At 42.0% G+C, this 18,041-nt stretch overlaps 2 long non-coding RNA genes and 1 pseudogene across 2 annotated transcripts; all 3 read right to left on the bottom strand.

Moving 5' to 3' along the window:
• Nucleotides 1-702: 702 nt before the first annotated feature.
• LOC116273670 lies at nucleotides 703-4,088 on the bottom strand. The gene is made up of 3 exons (XR_004181990.1): nucleotides 4,047-4,088; nucleotides 2,444-2,548; nucleotides 703-2,319 (listed from the first exon to the last, which is right to left on the bottom strand). It is a non-coding gene; the product is annotated as an uncharacterized LOC116273670 (long non-coding RNA).
• A 1,663-nt stretch (nucleotides 4,089-5,751) lies between these two features.
• Nucleotides 5,752-7,388, bottom strand: LOC110742476 (annotated as a pseudogene).
• Nucleotides 7,389-11,653: 4,265 nt separating this feature from the next.
• LOC108584680 lies at nucleotides 11,654-17,936 on the bottom strand. The gene is made up of 2 exons (XR_001900067.3): nucleotides 17,103-17,936; nucleotides 11,654-12,230 (listed from the first exon to the last, which is right to left on the bottom strand). It is a non-coding gene; the product is annotated as an uncharacterized LOC108584680 (long non-coding RNA).
• Between the last annotated feature and the right edge of the window lie 105 nt (nucleotides 17,937-18,041).

Below are 18,041 nucleotides of genomic sequence, written 5' to 3'. Positions count from 1 at the left end.
TGTGGGCTGCACTTCCAGTCATGTTTTCTTGGCTAAAGTAAGTCACATGGTAAAGTCTTCTATCAGTGGGGGTAATTTTCCCACAGGGTTGGGCAGTGGGATTATTTAGAAATCAGTGACAAGGAGGACAAAGCATCTCAAACTCTGAGAAATAACAAAATTGTTTATCAGGAAGAAAATTATAACGTTAAATCCAGATGTTGAAAAGCAAGAAAGGTTGAAAATAAGTGAACTTAGCTTTCAACTCTAAAACTCATCTTTCATGCGTCGAGAATGTAAAAAGGAATATCACGACAGATAATATAAATAAATCATCATCGGTGATGTTTTAACTTTCATCTCAAAACTTCTCGCCATGCTCTGTAAATATGAACAAACAAAAGGCGAGCGGAAAACAGGGACGGGAAGGAAGGGAGGAGGAGGAGGAAGAGAAGGGAAGGAAGGAAGGAAAAGGAAGGAAGGAAGGAAGGAAGGAAGGAAGGAAGGAAGGAAGGAAGAGAGGAAAGAAAGAAAGAAAGAAGACACAATAACATCAAAAAGGAAAACAAGATGCAGAGATTTCAGATTTTTTAAGTGCTATGTACAACTTTATTCCAATGAATTTGAAAATCCAGACCATGAGAATGGCTTTCTAAAGAAATATAAATTACCAAAATTGACTCAAGGAACAGAAAGCCTGAACTTATCAATAGTAACATAAGAAATAGTCAAAGATCTACCTTCAAGAAAGAAAACAAGTCCATATGGTCCATAATGTAAGGTTCTACCAAGAGTTCAAGGAGGAGATGAACGCCACATAATGTGAAAGACGGAGAGTTTACCAAGAGCAGACTATCACTTTTCAGCTACAGATGCTGTATAACCAAGGTCTGGTCAATATAAATTACGAAAATTGACTCAATGGGGATGACTACGATTCTGAATTCTTAAGCTTTTGATCTCATGAAAACTAAAACAGGAGCCTTGACCAGAATGGTTGTTACAGCAGGTTCACATATTATTGAATGTTTGCACTTGTTGTTCATATCGCATTGATAATAAGTTTCCTTTTGCTTATGTTATGAGGTGTTAGGTGATACTACCATTTATTTAGCCCGTCTTTTTTGTGTTCCTGTCAGCTGATGCAATTCAATGTTAACAATTAAGTTATTTTCAGTGAGATTCAGGGCATTTAATAAATTAATAATTCAGTTGTGAATTTTTCTGCTTATTAAAAACTTTAAAAAATTAAGGCAAAGTTAAAATCTATGCCCAAAGTGAAAATATGAACACTCTTATACTTTGTTAGGTGAGTGGGCAAGTCATTCTATGCCAAGGACATCTGAGATATATGGGAATGACTCAGGCATAGGAGTTTAGGACTCCAGGCCAGGCGAATCTAGTTACTAGTGGGGACAGAGAACAACCACCTCATTGAGAAACTGGGAGGGGACTGTAATTACCAGGGACTTAGGAACAGAGCAGGGGTCAGCCAGGAACAGGAAGGTGAGGCAGACACCAGTTACTATAAACCTGGAAACTAAGGCCAAGGCAGTGGCAGGATAGAGTCAAACCAACCCTATCCTAAGCATTGACCCCAGTGTTAAAGGAAGTGCTGAGCCTGGAGAGGAGGTGGGGATAGTTAAGAGACAGGCAGAAGTTCCCAGTCACATTTATTGCACCAGACATATTAACTGCTTCCTTAGAATCTCAATTGCTGCCAGAAAAGACTGACAGACCACTGCTGTGAAAAGACTGACAGACCACTGCTGTGAGAAGAAGACACCTTTATTTCCTGGGTCCCTGGAAAAAAAATGATGAAGACAACAAGCCTTTTGTTTGGTGTGTGCACCCGCCTTCCAACCCCGAAGTTAACCCCAGAAATCAAAACACATTCACTTTAAAAGACTCGCACATCTAAGAAGCCCGAAGTGCCTGAAGGGCATCATGTAACTAAGCCCCCTTTACAAAGACTTGGCGAGTCAACACTTTGTTCTAACTTCCAAAGTAACAGTTTGAGGATCAGTTCTATATGTAAATCTGGGAACCACAAAAGGAAGTTAATCTCTGCTAGTACTAGCTTGTTGGAGAAAGTCCATCCCCAAAGGCCACAGGCAGTAAGTGGCTGTGTCAGTTCAGAAGCCATACTCTTGGGTAATGTCCCACAGAACACAACACAAGGCCAAGATGCACACTGAAGCTAGGATTTGAGTTTCTTGGGGGCCAACTTTCATTTGTTGTAGAAATAACATCCCACCTTTGTACTGGACTGCCATTTCCTCCCTCAGCACTATGTGTAAGACTCCTGTTCACATGTTTACTGTGGTTTCGAGTTGAATCCTGGGGAGAATCAAAGGACATTTTACTTCCTATCATTTTCCAAATTGAGTTCCCAGGCCTGCTATTGTCTTTCTTGAGTTTTCCAACTTGGCCTCCCTTTTTCAGTTCTTCTCTCACTTTTTACCTTTACTTTAGGTGTGCCTGCCCTCAACCCGGAACACTGGAACAAGCACCAAAGCCTTACGAAGAGGATCAGGACATCCTGCTGAGTGCCAGAACATTTTTTTCCCTAAGAAAAGGAAATACAAATGGATTTATTCTCAGGGTCTACAGATTTAGCACCAAAAAAAAAAAAAAAAAAAAGCTGCACTTAACACCAGGCCACTGTACAATCACCAGGACCTTTCTGGATGTGGAGCAACTTCATTTGGTTATTTCAGAATGCTTTGTAAACAGCGCAGACATGGACAAAGCATGGTTGAAGTATTTCAGTGGTACTTGTCTCTCATTTTCTACACGTGTTTTCCCAAAGGCTGCTTTCCCAAAGGGAGCCTGGGGAGAGGCCTTAATCATCTATTATCTCTCTTGCAGCTTCCTGCTCAGCCAGTGGCAACATCCAAAATATATACGAGCGTTTCCTGTTCTTTCTCATTTTGTATAACCCACATGCTAGAGAGATTGAGTTGTCCGATCTAGCTCCACATAGGACTTAGGCGGCACGTGGGAACCTAAGTCCAACCACTAAATGCTCTAATTACCCCTCTTCTTAACCTAGGTAAAGGGTGATCTCTTTCAAGACTAGAATGTGCTTATCTTTCCTTGGACATTCAAAACAAAACAAAGCAAAACAAGAGTCCGTTTTTAAATGTCAATGTCAAATCACAATATCGTTGTATATCTTGTATCCAGAAAGGATCTTAGTGAATATATATACCACCAGGCTTAAAGAGGGGCTGAGAATAGGTTCGGAGGATATGCTTGGGTAGGGCTTGTGGGAAGGTGGATGGTTGTTTCTCTTCCTTTCCTAGATACCTGAAAATGTAAGGAACCAGCCTAAAAATATGGAAGTTTTTGGGAAGCCTGTTTTCCTAATCGCTCTCATAATTCTGTTTTCAGTCTGAGGACAAGTTCTTGGTGCTTACTCTTAAAGAGGAGCCTGGAAATGGAGTCAAGACCTTGCACATAGTGAACCCTGAAAAAATGTTTGTTGAATGGGTTAACAAATGCATGAATGACTCTAGGTTGAAATGCTAGTTATTAAAGGCATTTAAATAGAAGGTTGTGGCCAGGTGCAGTGGCTCACACCTGTAATCCCAGCACTTTGGAAGGCTGAGGTGAGTGCATCAAGACCAGGAGTTCAAGACCAGCCTGGCCAACATGGTGAGACCATGTCTGTACTAAAATTACAAAAAATTAGCTGGGCGTGATGGCAGGTGCCTGTAATATCAGCTATTCGGGAGGCTGAGGCAGGAGAATCGCTTGAACCAGGGAGTCAGAGGTTGCAGTGAGCCGAGATTGCGCCATTGCACTCCAGCCTGGGCAACAGAGCAAGAATCCGTCTCAAAAAATCTAAAAAAGTAATAAATAAATAAATAAATATTATAAATAGAAAGTTTTAGGATTTATCTTGCCTTCCCTCTTTTTGACACTATTCCAAATTTCTGCATGATGTATTCAAGGGACACTGACTCCACTCCCAAGGTCAAGATTAGATCCTGTTGGGCTTGACTCAATCAACACATTCCACCTCTGATCTTTAATGATTAGTTTAGGATGAACATACTAACCAAGTCAGGGCAGTGCTCACACCTGTAATCCCAGCACTTTGGGATGCTGATGCAAGATGATCACTTGAGGCCAGGAGTCCGAGACCAGCCTAGGCGACATAGCAAGATCCCATCTCTACAAAATAAAATTAAAATTAAAAATTAACCAGGTGTGGAGGTATGCACCTGGACTCAAGAGACTCAAGAAAGACCCTTGAGTCAAGAGACCCCTTGAGCCCAGGAGGTTGAGGCTGCAGTGAGCCATGATCACACCACTGCACTCCATCTTGGGTGACGCAACAAAACTCTGCCTCAAAAAAAATTTTTTTAAGCTATTGATTATGCTAAGTCTCTCTTTTCTATTGGATTTGAACCTGAAAGCATGTAGGCTCTGAAGCTTCTGGAAATTAACCCTGAGGTGATAAAAACCAATAAATGGAAAGCAGGAGTTCAGGATTTGTTCATATCATTGGGGCGCTGGATCAAAACTTTCCTGAAGCCAGTAACCTCTAGAGTTTTCAGCAATATTCATCCCTGTAAATTTCCCTTTTTTTTTTTTTTTTTCTGAGATGGAGTCTCACTCTGTCACCCAGGCTGGAGTGTAGTTGGTGTGATCTTGGCTCACTGCAACCTCCGCCTCCCAGGCTCAAGCAATTCTCCTGCCTCAGCCTCCCAAGCAGCTGGGATTATAGGCACCTGTCACCATGCCCAACTAATTTTTTTTTTTTTTTTGTATTTTTAGTAGAGACAGAGTTTCACCATGTTGGCCAGGCTGGTCTCAAACTCCTGACCTCAAGTGATCCGCCTGCCTCAATCTCCCAAAGTCCTGGGATTACATGCATGAGCCACCATGCCCAGCTGATTCCCTTATTTTATAAGTCAATTTAATTCTGCTTTCTGTTTTCTGCTATGGAAAAATAATTGACTAATACAAGCTTATGTGATTTGCAGGTAGTTGAAACATAATATGTATTCGTGGATGTTTCCTAACTCCCAAACCAACATTTAAACAAAAGATAATTTTCCTCATAATATTCCCAGTAAGGTAGAGTTATGTACTTGTATACAATGCATTAGAGATAGTGATTTATGTAAAAGTAATTAAGCTATGATCTTAGAGTGAATCAGTTGCAACACAATAACTAGAATCAAGGAACTTGAATTCCCATGCCCCTGGAGACATTATCAAGTCTCTTAGGAAATATTGTTGTGATATTGCCTAGACATTTAAAATTTCCCTCATGTTCCTCATAATAAGATTGTGAAAGGTAGTTCCTGTTTAAAAGAACGTAGTCACTTCTCTGACACAATTATTTTCCGCTAAAAACAAAAAGTCAACCTGATAGGAAAATGAATTATTTAAATAATGTTAAGTCAGTTATTTCTCTTTTTTTTACCCCAAGCCAAACTGTATCCAGCTTTATTAAAGATACTTTCCATAAACAATCATGGTATTTCAGGCAGGACCTAGGCAGACAATCGTTACCAGTATACAACTTTCTTGGGTTTTTTTCTTTTTTTTTTTTTTGAGACAGAGTCTCGCTCTGTCACCCAGGCTAGAGTACAGTGGCACAGTGGCGTGATCTTGGCTCACTGCAACCCTCCGCCTCCCGGGTTCAAGTGTTTCCCCTGCCTCAGCCTCCAGAGTAGCTGGGATTACAGGCGACTGCCACCACACCCAGCTAATTTTTTTTATTTTTAGTAGAGACGAAGTTTCACCATATTAGCCAGGATGGTCTCGATCTCCTGACCTTGTGATCCGCCCACCTCAGCCTTCCAAAGTGCTGAGATTACAGGTGGGAGCCACCGCGCCCAGCCTATAACAACTTTCAAACTCCCTTCTTTAATGGATTACCAAAAATCAGGAAGCTACTATAAAACCCAATGAAGTCTTCATCCGATGCTCTGAACAGGAAGAGTATAGAGTGAGGGTTGACATTTCTCGTTTAGCATGTTGGTTAAGAACTTTTCAGGAGCCAATCCTGACTTTCAGAAAGTGAAATGCAAATGGCAGAATTTATCTGAAGATCCACAATCTAGACATGGAACCACTGCTCTTTTGAGGGGTGCCATCTCAGTGGCATCACCGGAAAGTCCAGATTGCCTGACACACTGGTAACCAATGACTGGGGGTCAGGTCCCAACAGATGTCTGGGTTTAAGGGAGTTAAGCCTGTGCTGAAAGGTGGCAAGGGAGAAGAGGACATAAAAATGAATTTGTTTTTCCATACCACAAGGCTTTTGTGCCAAGGGGCCATGTGTGTCAAAGTCAGGGAATCCCTCCTCCTGGGAGCCAAGAGGAAGTCTCTCAAAACTAGGAGGGAACGGTGTTTTCCCCACATCAATCCAGCTTCAGAGACATTCTGTTAGGGACATATGCCCCACCCCCTTAAAACAACAATGAAGTGTTCTGTGTGCTCACAACAAAGTTTGTTTTTTTTTTTTTTTTAAAAAGGTAAAACAGAATTACGCATTTTTCATAAAACTTGATTAAAAAAATAGTATTTCAAGCTGTATGGTCACCAGAGGTACACAGTTATCAAAAATGCAGACACTTCACTTGGCATCTCCAGCACTTTCAGCTTTCTGTGCCTGGTCTGTTTGGGCATCTCCATTTTCTGCAGGGTTATTCCCCTCCTTGCCAGCATCAGCTTTTCCCTTTTTCCCTTTGGGTACCTTCTCTCCCTTCTTTGCGGGGGCCTTTTTAGGCTTGGGCTCTGGCTTTGGAGGAGCAGGTTTAGCAGACAACCTCGCAGATCTTCTTTGTGGTTCATCCTTCACCTTGGCCTTATCTCCTTTAACATCCCCTCCAGCCTTTCTCTTGGGCATGGTGGCAGCATTGGCAGGACAGGCGCAGGGCGCGGGATGCAGCGGGTCGTGGGCTTTGGTTGGTCTGGGGGTCATTCTCCCCTCTTCACGCTGCTCCATCAGTTATTTCTTAATAAAATCAGATAACACAATCCTAGCAACTAGGAAATTGAATTCAAATTTTGAATTGCTCCAACTTTCCGCTAAGCATTGTCTAGCAGACACGCCCGAAGCCCATGACTTGTTGGAATAGAAGGAATGAGTTCTGATCACTATGTGTGAGACATCTTTGTTTACATAAAGATGGAATGCGAAAGATAGGTCCTACTTCTCTTTTAGGCTACATTTCCTTATTCATAGAAGGATGCCCTAGACTTCAGGATATGGGAAGTATTTTCTTTACCTTCATTATCCCAGACCAATGAAGGGCTTTTAAAATCATAGACTATTAAAGAATCATGATCGACCAGGCACTTTGGGAGGCCAAGGCAGGTGGATCACTTGAGCTCAGGAATTCAAGACCACCCTGGGCAACAAGGCAAGATCCCCATCTCTACAAAAAAAATAAAAATAAAAAAATTAGCCAGGTCTGGTGGTGTACACCTGTAGTCCCAGCTACTTGGGAGGCTGAGGTGGGAGGATCACTGGAGCCTGGGAAGTTGAGGCTGCAATCTGCTGTGATCATGCCACTGCACTCCAGTCTGAACAATAGTGTGAGACCCTGTCTCAAAAAAAAAAAAAAAAAAAAAAAAAAATCATGATTTTTCAGGTTTACAAAAGTACATTTTAGACTTCTTTTTTTTTTTTTTTCAGATGGAGTTTCATTCTGTCACCCAGGCTGGTGCAATCTTGGCTCAAAAAACAAAATAAAAAACAAACAATGATGAAGCATAAGACATCATTCTTTGATCTGCTTTGCCCTTTCAGAAGGAAATTCTTTCTGGCCCATCTTCTGCTTCCTAGGTTCAAGTGGTTCTCCTGCCTCAGCCTCCCCAGCAGCTGGGATTACAGGGGCTTGCCACCACGCCCAGCTAATTTTTGTATTTTTAGTAGAAATGGAGTTTTGCCATGTTGGCCAATTTGGTCTGGAACTCCTGACTTCTGATGTTCAGCCCACGTCACCCTCCCAAAGTGCTGGGATTACAGGCATGAGCCACTGCGTCCAGATAATTTTTTAAAGTACTGATATTTAATGTATGGAGAGTTTGAAAATTTTGATCGAATTTGATAGTGAGTTTCTGAGTTAAAGAAATGGCACGGTACATGGGCATATTGCATGATGGTGAGGTTAAAAATAGAAAAAGAAAAAAAAAAAGCACAGAATAACAGAAAGCAAGCCCCACTAGGAGCTGAGCTCTGGTCTCATTTTATGCATCTCATTGAATTTCTGTGTAGACTCAGTTTCTCAGTCCCTCTGGGCCTCAGTTTCCTCATGCATGAACAGAGGGGCTTAAGCCAACTCATCTGGAGGGACCCTTCCCTGAAGATCTAGGAGTGGATAAGACACTAGATTCTTAACCTACTACCATGTTAAGAATCATAATGTGAATGAAAAGCTACACGTCCTTGGTAGCTTTTCTTCATGAGAAATAAATTGTTCTTCATGATGACAATCAGAAATAAATTGTCGAGTTTAGGATGATAAGACTTATGAAGGATTCTTGAGTAGGGAATCAAATGCCTCATATTTGGCAGGAGCATTTGAGTTTTATCCAAAAAAAAAAGAAATTTTTTGTTTCTTTTTTTGAGACAGAGTCTCACTCTGTCACCCAGGCTGGAGTGCAGTGGCACAATCTCAGCTCACTACAACCTCGCCTCCCAGATTCAAGTGATTCTCCTGCTCAGGCTCCCGAGTAGGCACACTCAGCTAATTTTGTATTTTTATTAGAGGCAAGGTTTCACCATGTTGGCCAGGCTGGTCTTGAACTCCCAACCTCAGGTGATCCACCCCCCTAGCCTTCCAAAGTGCTAGGATTACAGGCGTGAGCCACTGTGCCCGGCCCTAGGGCTATTTTGAGACTCAAATACCTTCAAGGTGCTGTAAAACATTGATAAATCTCAAGAGGCAACTTAAATAAGGAAAAACAAAATTAAAAACAAACAATGATGAAGCATAAGACATCATTCTTTGGTCTGCTTTGTCCTTCCAGAAGGAAATTCTTTCTGGCCCATCTTGAGTCAGTGCTCTTCACAAAAGAAGTATATAGAAAAACTGTAGTATGTATTATTTCAGAATATTACAGGTCCAAGGGGCCTGATAATTTAATAGATACCTTCATTTTAAATTTCACTTTTGAGGCTGGGCGCAGTGGCTCACGCCTTTAATCCTAGCACTTTAGGAGGCCGAGGCAGGCGGATCACAAGGTCAAGAGATTGAGACCATCCTAGCCAACATGGTGAAACCCCATCTCTACTAAAAATACAAAAATTAGGAGTTCAAGACCATCTTGGGCAACATAGTGAGACCTCATCACTGAAAAAAAAAAAGTATAAATGAAGCCAAAAACAAAACTGGGCATGGTGGCACATGCCTGTAGTCCCAGCTACTCGGGAGGCTGAGGCAGGAGAATCACTTGAACACAGGAGGCAGAGGTTGCAGTGAGCTAAGATCACACCACTGCACTCCAGCCTGGTGACAGAGCAAGACTTTACCTCAAAAAATAAATAAATAAATAAATAAATAATAAATAAACAAATTCACATTTGAGGGAGCCTGTGCAAGCCTACTCTGGCTCAGGAAGCTACTCGATAATAATAAATAATAATAATATTTCAAATTTGAGTTAAATTTGCAGATTGTTCTATAACTGACATATTAATCAAAAGTAAATCAAAACTCACTGGAGATTGATATCTTAGTCCCTTCTATAATTAAAAATAATTTTGTGTTTTTGACACAAGTCTGTGGGGTTTAAAAATTATATTTTTAGTTAGATGGAAAAATCAATATAAAATACTAAGTGTATAGTATACAAGAGTCCATAGCTACTGTGGTTTTGGCTTCATTCATACTTTTTTTTCAGTGACGAGGTCTCACTATGTTGCCGAGGCTGGTCTTGAACTCCTGCACTCAAGCAATCCTCCTGCCTCAGCCTCTCAAAGTGCTAGAATTATAGACATGAACCACCGTGCCTGGCCCCATTTATACTTTTTAATGAGAAGAGCATACAATAAGTTGAATGATATGAAATTGCTATCTTCATAGGTCAAAATTTAATTTGGTTTCACCTAGTAGCTAGTAACTCAGTTTATTTAAATGTTCTTATCCTGTTACTAAATAACTTAATTTTTCTTTCTTTTTTTTTTTGGCTGGAGTGCGATGCTGTGATATCAGCTCACCTCAACCTTCGCCTCCCAGGTTTGTGCAATTCTGCTGCCTCAGCCTCCTAAGTAGCTGGGGTTACAGGTGCCCACCACCACGCCTGGTTAATTTTTTGTTTGTTTTTGTTTTGAGACAAGAGTTTTGCTCTGTTGCCCAGGCTGGAGTGCAGTGGCATGACCTCCACTCACTGCAACCTCCACCTCCTGGGTTCAAGTGATTCTCCTGCCTCAACCTCCCGAGTAGCTGGGATAATAGGCGCCTGCCACCACACCAGACTGATTTTTGTACTTTTAATAGAGATGGGTTTTCACCATGTTGGCCAGGCTGGTCTTGAACTCCTAACCTCAGGTGATCCTCCCACCTCAGCCTCCCAAAGTACTGGGATTACAAGCGTGAACTTAAATCTTTAAGGAGGAAAAAATATGCAGTTAGGAATTGTGGGGCTCAGAGTTCATAATAGGAGGAGCCAGCTTAAATCCATTTTTCCCAACCACTTTACTTAAACCATCAAAGTAATACAACATATACACAATTAAAAAAAAATCAAAGTACAAAAGGACTAAGAATGAAAAGTACTTATATCCTGCCTATATCCCACAGAAAAATATCCAAGATCTTTCAATCCTTTCCAGTTTTATTTCATCTGCTCTCTCTTTGGCTCTAAGCAACATGCTAATATACCTATTTTTCTATTAGTCAATTCCAAACACTATTAAGTCTCTGTTATGATAAATGAGCTATTTTTGTATTGTTCCACTTTATCCTCCATTTATATTTTGTTAATCATAGTACTATTTGGTTATTCTGTTGGTGATATTTACAATTTTAAAACTTTTACTTCCAGCTCCACCATCTTATTTATTTGAGACAGAGTCTCTCTCTGTCGCCCTGGCTGGAGTGTGGTAGTGCCATCTCAGCTCACTGCAGCCTCTGCTTCCCAGGTTCAAGTGATTCTCCTGCCTCAGCTTCTGAGTAGGTGGGATCACAGGTGTGCACCACCACACAGGGCGAATTTTTGCATTTTTAGTAGAGACGGGATTTCGTCACATTGGCCAGGCTGGTCTCGAACTCCCAGCCTCAAGTGATCCACCTGCCTTGGCCTCCCAAAGTGTTAGAATTATAGGCGTGAGCCACTACGCCTGGCCCCTGTCTTTAAATAGGATCTCTAAACTCCTTATTATGTATGAAAAAGAAATGAACATTTCCACATCTTCCTTCAACTCTCACTTCTCTATAGACCTCCAGCCTCTGTCAGCTCCACCACTACTTTTGTATTGTCAGAGTTTACAACATGGACATTTTGCTCTATGACTGGTCATTCTGCTGATCCTAAGTATTTAAAGTCAATAAACTGCAATTACATTGTTTTGATTATGTAAATAGGATTCACTGCAGAACAAAGTGCATCAGTTAGAAAAGGTAAATCTCTATCACTAATCTATGCCATTAGAAAGAGGATGCATCAAACATCAGGGCTGAATGATTACATCTTCAAACACTCAATTAATGTGCTTTATATCTGTAACATAGTTTTCTGCTGTTTTTCATTGCTTTTCCTTTTGCTTCTTAACAAAAGCAGCACATGCCTTCATCATAGGACTAAATTTATCCAGGATCTTAATCCCACGCTCCGTGGCACGGACTCCACTTTCTGCTTGCAGGCATTCTTCTCTGTTGGAAACCAGTTGCTCGCTTGGCCTGCCAGACAGCTGTCATTCTAGGCCTGCCTGACATTGCACTCCTGGGTTAGGACTAGTTTTTCTTGGATCCCAAGTTTTTCTCATTCTTGGATTCCTTTGCCTTTTTACTGGCCCACTCTTAATTGATTTTTTTTTTTTTTTTTTCAGAAAAACTTTATGAGACATGAGTTTCCTGAGTTCTGACATGTCTGAATATGTGTGGCAGCTTGACTGGATATGGTATTCTGAGACTTATTCCTCTAAAGGCGGCACTCCACTGTCTTCTGGCCCTGAGTGTAATGGGAAGACTGGTGCTGTTCAGACATTTGTTCTGTTGTAGTTGGCCTGTTGTTTGTTCTCTGGAAGCCTTCAGGATCTTCTATTAGTATTTTCTGTACTGTAAAATCAAAAGGTTATGGTTAAGTATGGGTCTATTTTTATTTCTTATGCCTGGCACCAGCATACATTTTCAGGCTGAAGACTCCTGTCCTTATCTCTGGGGAACTTTCTTCTATTATTTCTCTCATTATATTCTCCCCTGAATTTTCTTGTCTTTCTTCTGAAAACATACAAAGTGTCAATCCAGGAACTATTAGTTGAACAGCATCCTTCCTGGATTAACCCTGTATGTGTTTGGACTTCTAAAAATATTTCCATTTCCTTTTATCTTTCTGCTTTACGCTTTAGGAGATTCCATGGACCTCTCTGTTCAGTCCTTACATTGATTTTTTAATTTTAGCAACTATATTTTTAAATTCCAATAATTTTCTTCATGTCACTGATTGTGCCTAATATATATATGTATGTATATATGAGTGTGTATATAGATATATACATACATATCTATATGTTGATTACAGATATATAATCAACTTATTTTACGGATAAAGTAACTTCTTAAATTTTCCTGTGGTCACTATTCAGAATACAAGAAAAATTCTCTTATGTCCCCAGAATTATCTGTTTCCTATGACGTCAGCTTTTTAAAATATCTCCTTTTAAAAGTGTTAAATTTATACCCTCTTTTTATTTTTGAGACCATCTCACTCTCAGCTCACTGCAACCTCTGCCTCCTGGGTTCAAGTGATTCTTGTGTTTCAGTCTCTCAAGTAGCTGGGATTCCAAGCATGCACCACTACGCCCAGCCAAATTTATACCTTCTTTTGGTTATTTTTTCAAATAAAAGAACCACGAAAATGTGTATCAGGAAAATTGGCCATCCTTTGTCCCCAATTTCTTTTTCACATCTGCTCCAATTTTTAAAAGCATTCTATTATGAAAAATTTCAAGCATATACAAAGCAAACACAGTATAATGAACCTCATGTACCCATCACCTGTTGATCTAAAAGGAAGACGCTTAGGCAAAATTAATATAGAGAGTTTATTTAGGCCAAGGTTGAGAAGTGCAGCCCAGGACACATTTCCAGGTTGCCTTGGCGAGTGCTCCAGGGAACAAAAGAGAGGCTTAAGTTTTTAAAGAAAAAAGGATGAATCAGGAGAAAAGGACAACTGCAAAAGTTGTTCATCAGGAATTCACTGGTTTACAGAAATGAAGTGGCTTCAAGAGATAATGATTTAGTTCAAGGAGGAGTTTCATTCCATGGATTTAATTTCAATGCCTCTCTGGGCCTGATAATTTAAAGGGGCTAGTCTTCCTCAGATAAAAAGCTTCTTTTTGGCCAGGCACAGTGGCTCACACCTGTAATTCCATATTTAGGGAGGTCAACTCAAAAGGATCGCTTGAAGTGAAGCCAGAAGTTCAAGACCAGCCTGGACAATGTAGTGAGATTCCCATTTCTACCAAAACAAAATAAAAATTAGCCAAATGTGGCCAGGCCTGGTGGCTCACGCCTGTAATCCCAGCACTTTAGGAGGCCAAAGTGGGCGAATCATGAGGTCAGGAGGTCGTAGGAGTTCGAGACCAGCCTGGCCAGCAGAGTGAAACCCCGTCTCTACTAAAAATACAAAAATTAGCTGGGCATGGTGGCGCACACTTGTAGTCCCAGCTACTCAGGAGGCTGCAGCAGGAGAATCAATTGATCAATTGAACCTGGGAGATGGAGGTTGTGGTGAGCTGAGATTGAACCCCTGCTCTCCAGCCTGGACAACAAAGGGAGACTCCATCTCAAAAAAAAAATAATAATAATAATAATTAGCCAGATATGGTGGCATGCCTGTAGTCCTAGCTACTCAGGAGGCTGAAGCAGGAGAATCATTTGAGTATAGGAAGTGGAGGCTACAGTGAGCTATGATTGCACCACCGCACTCCAGCCTGGGAAACAGGGCAAGACCGTGTCTCAAAAAAAAGTTACTTCTTTTTTATTTCCACACACCCAGCTTCAGTAACTCAACATTCTGCTTTTTTTTTTTTTTTGAGATGGAGTCTTGCTCTGTCACCCAGGCTGGAATGCAGTGGCATGATCTAGGCTCACGGCAACCTCTGCCTCCTGGTTCAAGCAATTCTGCCTCAACCTCCCAAGTAGCTGGGATTACAGGCGCCCCCCACTGTGACTGGCTAATTTTTGTATTTTTAGTAGAGACGGGGTTTCATCATGTTGGCCAGGCTGGTCTTGAACTCCTGACCTCGTGATCCGCCCTCCTCAGCCTCCCAAAGTGCTGGGATTACAGGCGTGAGCCACCTCGCCTGGCCTACTGTGGAGGTATTAATAGTATTAGGTGGTGGAGGAGAGGTGGGTATTTGAATCCAGGTGCTGTCATTTGCTAGCTTCTTAACCATGGATGAGTTAATTTCTCTAATTTCAGTAACTGTAATTAGAGAATTAATAACAAAATTAATTACCATTTTGTAAATGCAGTTCCCTCATTTACAAAATTAGGGAAACACTACCTCCTAATTAGGGTATTTGTAAAGATTGAGAAATAAATCACACTACGCAAGTAGTACGGAGCCCAGGACTTAGTTAATTATTTATAAGAGATCTTTATTATTACTGTGGAATTCCTAAGTATCCTCTACAGGTAGGGCTGTCAGATTTAGCAAATAAAAATACAAGATAGGCCGGGTGCAGTGGCTCATGCCTATAATCCCAGGACTTTGGGAGGCTGAGACAGGTGGATCACCTGAGGTCAGGAGTTTGAGACCAGCCCGGACAACATGGTGAAACCCTGTCTCTACTAATAATACAAAAATTAGCCAGGTGTGGTGGCACACACTAGTAATCCCAGCTACTCTGGAGGCTGAGGCAGGAGAATCGCTTGAATCCAGGAGGCAAAGGTTGCAGTGAGCTGAGATCGCACCATTGCACTCCAGCCTGGGAGACAAGATTGAAACTCCGTCTCCAAAAAAACAAAAACAAAAACAAGATTTCTAGTTAAATTTGAATTTCAAACAGACAAGAATAATTGTGGCGGAGTAGCTATGTCCCAGATATTGCATGGAATGTATACCAAAAAAATATCCATCATCTATCTGGACTTAAATTTAGGTGGGCACTCTGTATTTTATCTAGCAAAGTAACTTCTCCTTCAAAGGAGAAACTTAGAGTAAAATAAACTGACAGAGAATGTAACTGTAATTAAATTTTATATTTCATCTGCTCATACTTGGTAGGCCAGTGGTTCTCAGTACACACAGGATTTTCTCTTCCAGGTAATGCTCAACTTACCATATATCAGAGAAATAAATAGTTTCCATGTTTTGGAGTAGAATGTAAAAATGTCACCAAACTGAAATCTGTTGGATCTAGTTACTATACTGAACTAGTCATGCGTTTCAAAACTGCTCACTGAATTATATATTTCTATTTAAATCCTTATTTGGAAAACCACAAAGCACTAAATATGAAAGTCATATTAATGACCATTAAACATATACAAACTACAGGCTGGGCGTGGTGGCTCATGCCTGTAATCCCAGCACTTTGGAAGGCTGAGGCGGGCGGATCACCTGAGGTCAGGAGTTCAAAACCAGCCTGGCCAACATGGTGAAACCCCATCTCTACTAAAAAATACAAAAATTAGCTGGACGTGGTGGCTTGCGTCTGTAATCCCAACTACTTGGGAGGGTGAAGCAGGAGAATTGCTTGAACCCGGGAGGCGGAGGTTGCAGTGAGCCAAGATCCGAGCCACTGCACTCCAACCTGGGCGACAAGAGCAAGACTCCGTCTCAAAAAATAAATAAATAAACACATACAAACTACAAATCCTTGACAGCAGCCAATCTGTTTGAAACACTATTTCATAATATTCTTCTTTACCACGTTTTCTTTGTGTGCCAGGTAATTAGTTATCAAAGCACGCTTATTATTAGCACACACACATGCACACACATAATGTAAATGAAGTGGACAGGTTTTGTTTCATTCTAAATATTTTCCATTTTACCTGAATGTAAAAGCCTGTTATGAACTCTACCAGTATTTTAGGTCTCCTCTAACCTGTAGTTATATTTGTAATGAGTTGAAAATAGTTAACTACTGCCATTTTTTTTTTTTTTTTTTTTTTTTTTTGAGGCGGAGTTTCGCTCTATCGCCCACGCTGGAGTACAGTGGCGGAATCTCGGCTCACTGGCTCACTGCAAGCTCCGCCTCCCGGGTTCACGCCATTCTCCTGCCTCAGCCTCCGGAGCAGCCCGGACTACAGGCGCCGGCCACCACGCCCGGCTAATTTTTTTTGTATTTTTAGTAGAGACGGGGTTTCGCCGTGTTAGCCAGGATGGTCTCGATCTCCTGACCTCGTGATCCGCCTGCCTCGGCCTCCCAAAGTGCTGGGATTATAGGCGTGAGCCACCGCGCCCGGCAACTACTTCCATTCTTTAGTTCTTTCAATCTTGCCTATGATTTAAAGAAGTGCATTCCAGTCTGCTTGCATGGTGCTTTGCTATTTCTAATACTGATTTCATGCCAAATTCTCCAAAATGCTTCTACAAATCTTTTGGTGTCATTAGCTCAAAAGGTAAATGGATTTTGGTTATTTTCAATGTCATAATTATAAATTTAGCTCCTTAAGCGTGAAAAAAAGCACTTCATAGTAATGTATTTTACCACTTTTCCATTTGTGGGAGATATAATTCATTATTTCTTGCTTTGGTAAGAAAAGTGAGGAAAAAGAAAAATTTATCCATTTGCAGGCTGTTTAAACTTCCAGAGAGATTATAATTCATCATTCCAAACAATTAAGCTGGCTGTTACATTTCTCCATAATTTTTATTTGCTAATAAAACGGAGGCAGCGTTTTTTTCCTAAAGATAAAATAAAATAAAAATAAATAAAAACAACAACAGACCCCCCCTCCGCCCCACCCCGTACCTTCTATGCAAATTCCTATTAAGTCATTTATCCTGTCAGTGAGTCTGAGGGCCCCGTACTCGTCAGCTCCATCTCGCGGAGGAAAACGCTATCGGCACCCTCAGCTCCGCCCAAGGGCCGCGATCTCTACAGGGGAGATGAAAAGCCGGCGACGCTACACAGGCGTGGACCCTCCACGAGTGTCCATTTCCTGTGGGTTAAGAGTAGGAGCGTCTGGGCAAAAGCTGGGAGCTTTCAGTTGCCAGGGCCCTTGGGAAAGCACGTATTTAGATTTCATTGATAAATTCAACTGAATCCGGAGAAAAATTATACTCCATTCACTGGCATATTTAGAACGGAATTCCCATTGACCCGAGGCTCCCGGTTGAATCCTTTAAAGGAGCCAAGCGAGGACGTTCTCGGAACAGCAGTGCACCGTGTACACGGTGGGAGCCCCGCGCGATCGCCCGCAGAGCGTCCTGTAGGAACGTCACAGAGCCCAGAGAGCGTCCTGTAGGAACGTCACAGAGCCCAGAGAACGCCTGGGGACGGTCGGGGAGGCAGTTCGGGGAGGGGACGGTTAAGCTCCCTCGAAGAGGACGCCGCGGGCCGACTGGAGTCTTTTTCGTGCTCTCCGCGCCCGCCCGCCGCGGGTAGCATCTTCTCAGCGCCCCGGCGCCCAGGAACGCCCAGGAAACCCAGTCCTCCTCCTAAGCAACCTGCGGCGCGGGGACGCCCGCCTTTTGCTATTGTTATAAAAGTGCGTGCGACTAAACCTTCAGATTTTTAGACGTACTTCTCGCTTCCTCTGACCCGGGCTGAGGGAGCCCCCAAGGCTACTGCGGGGCGGGGCCGGGGCCGGGGCGGGGTGGGGCGTCCTAGCCGCCTCAGGCAGCGCCCCGGCCGCGGGCGGGAGGCGGCAGCGGCGCGGGCCGAGCGGCGCGAGGATTGGCTGCGGCA

The sequence above is a fragment of the Papio anubis genome, chromosome 2, assembly GCF_008728515.1.
Source record: "Papio anubis isolate 15944 chromosome 2, Panubis1.0, whole genome shotgun sequence".
Lineage (NCBI taxonomy): Eukaryota > Metazoa > Chordata > Mammalia > Primates > Cercopithecidae > Papio > Papio anubis.
This window is presented reverse-complemented; position numbering and strand designations above follow the sequence as displayed.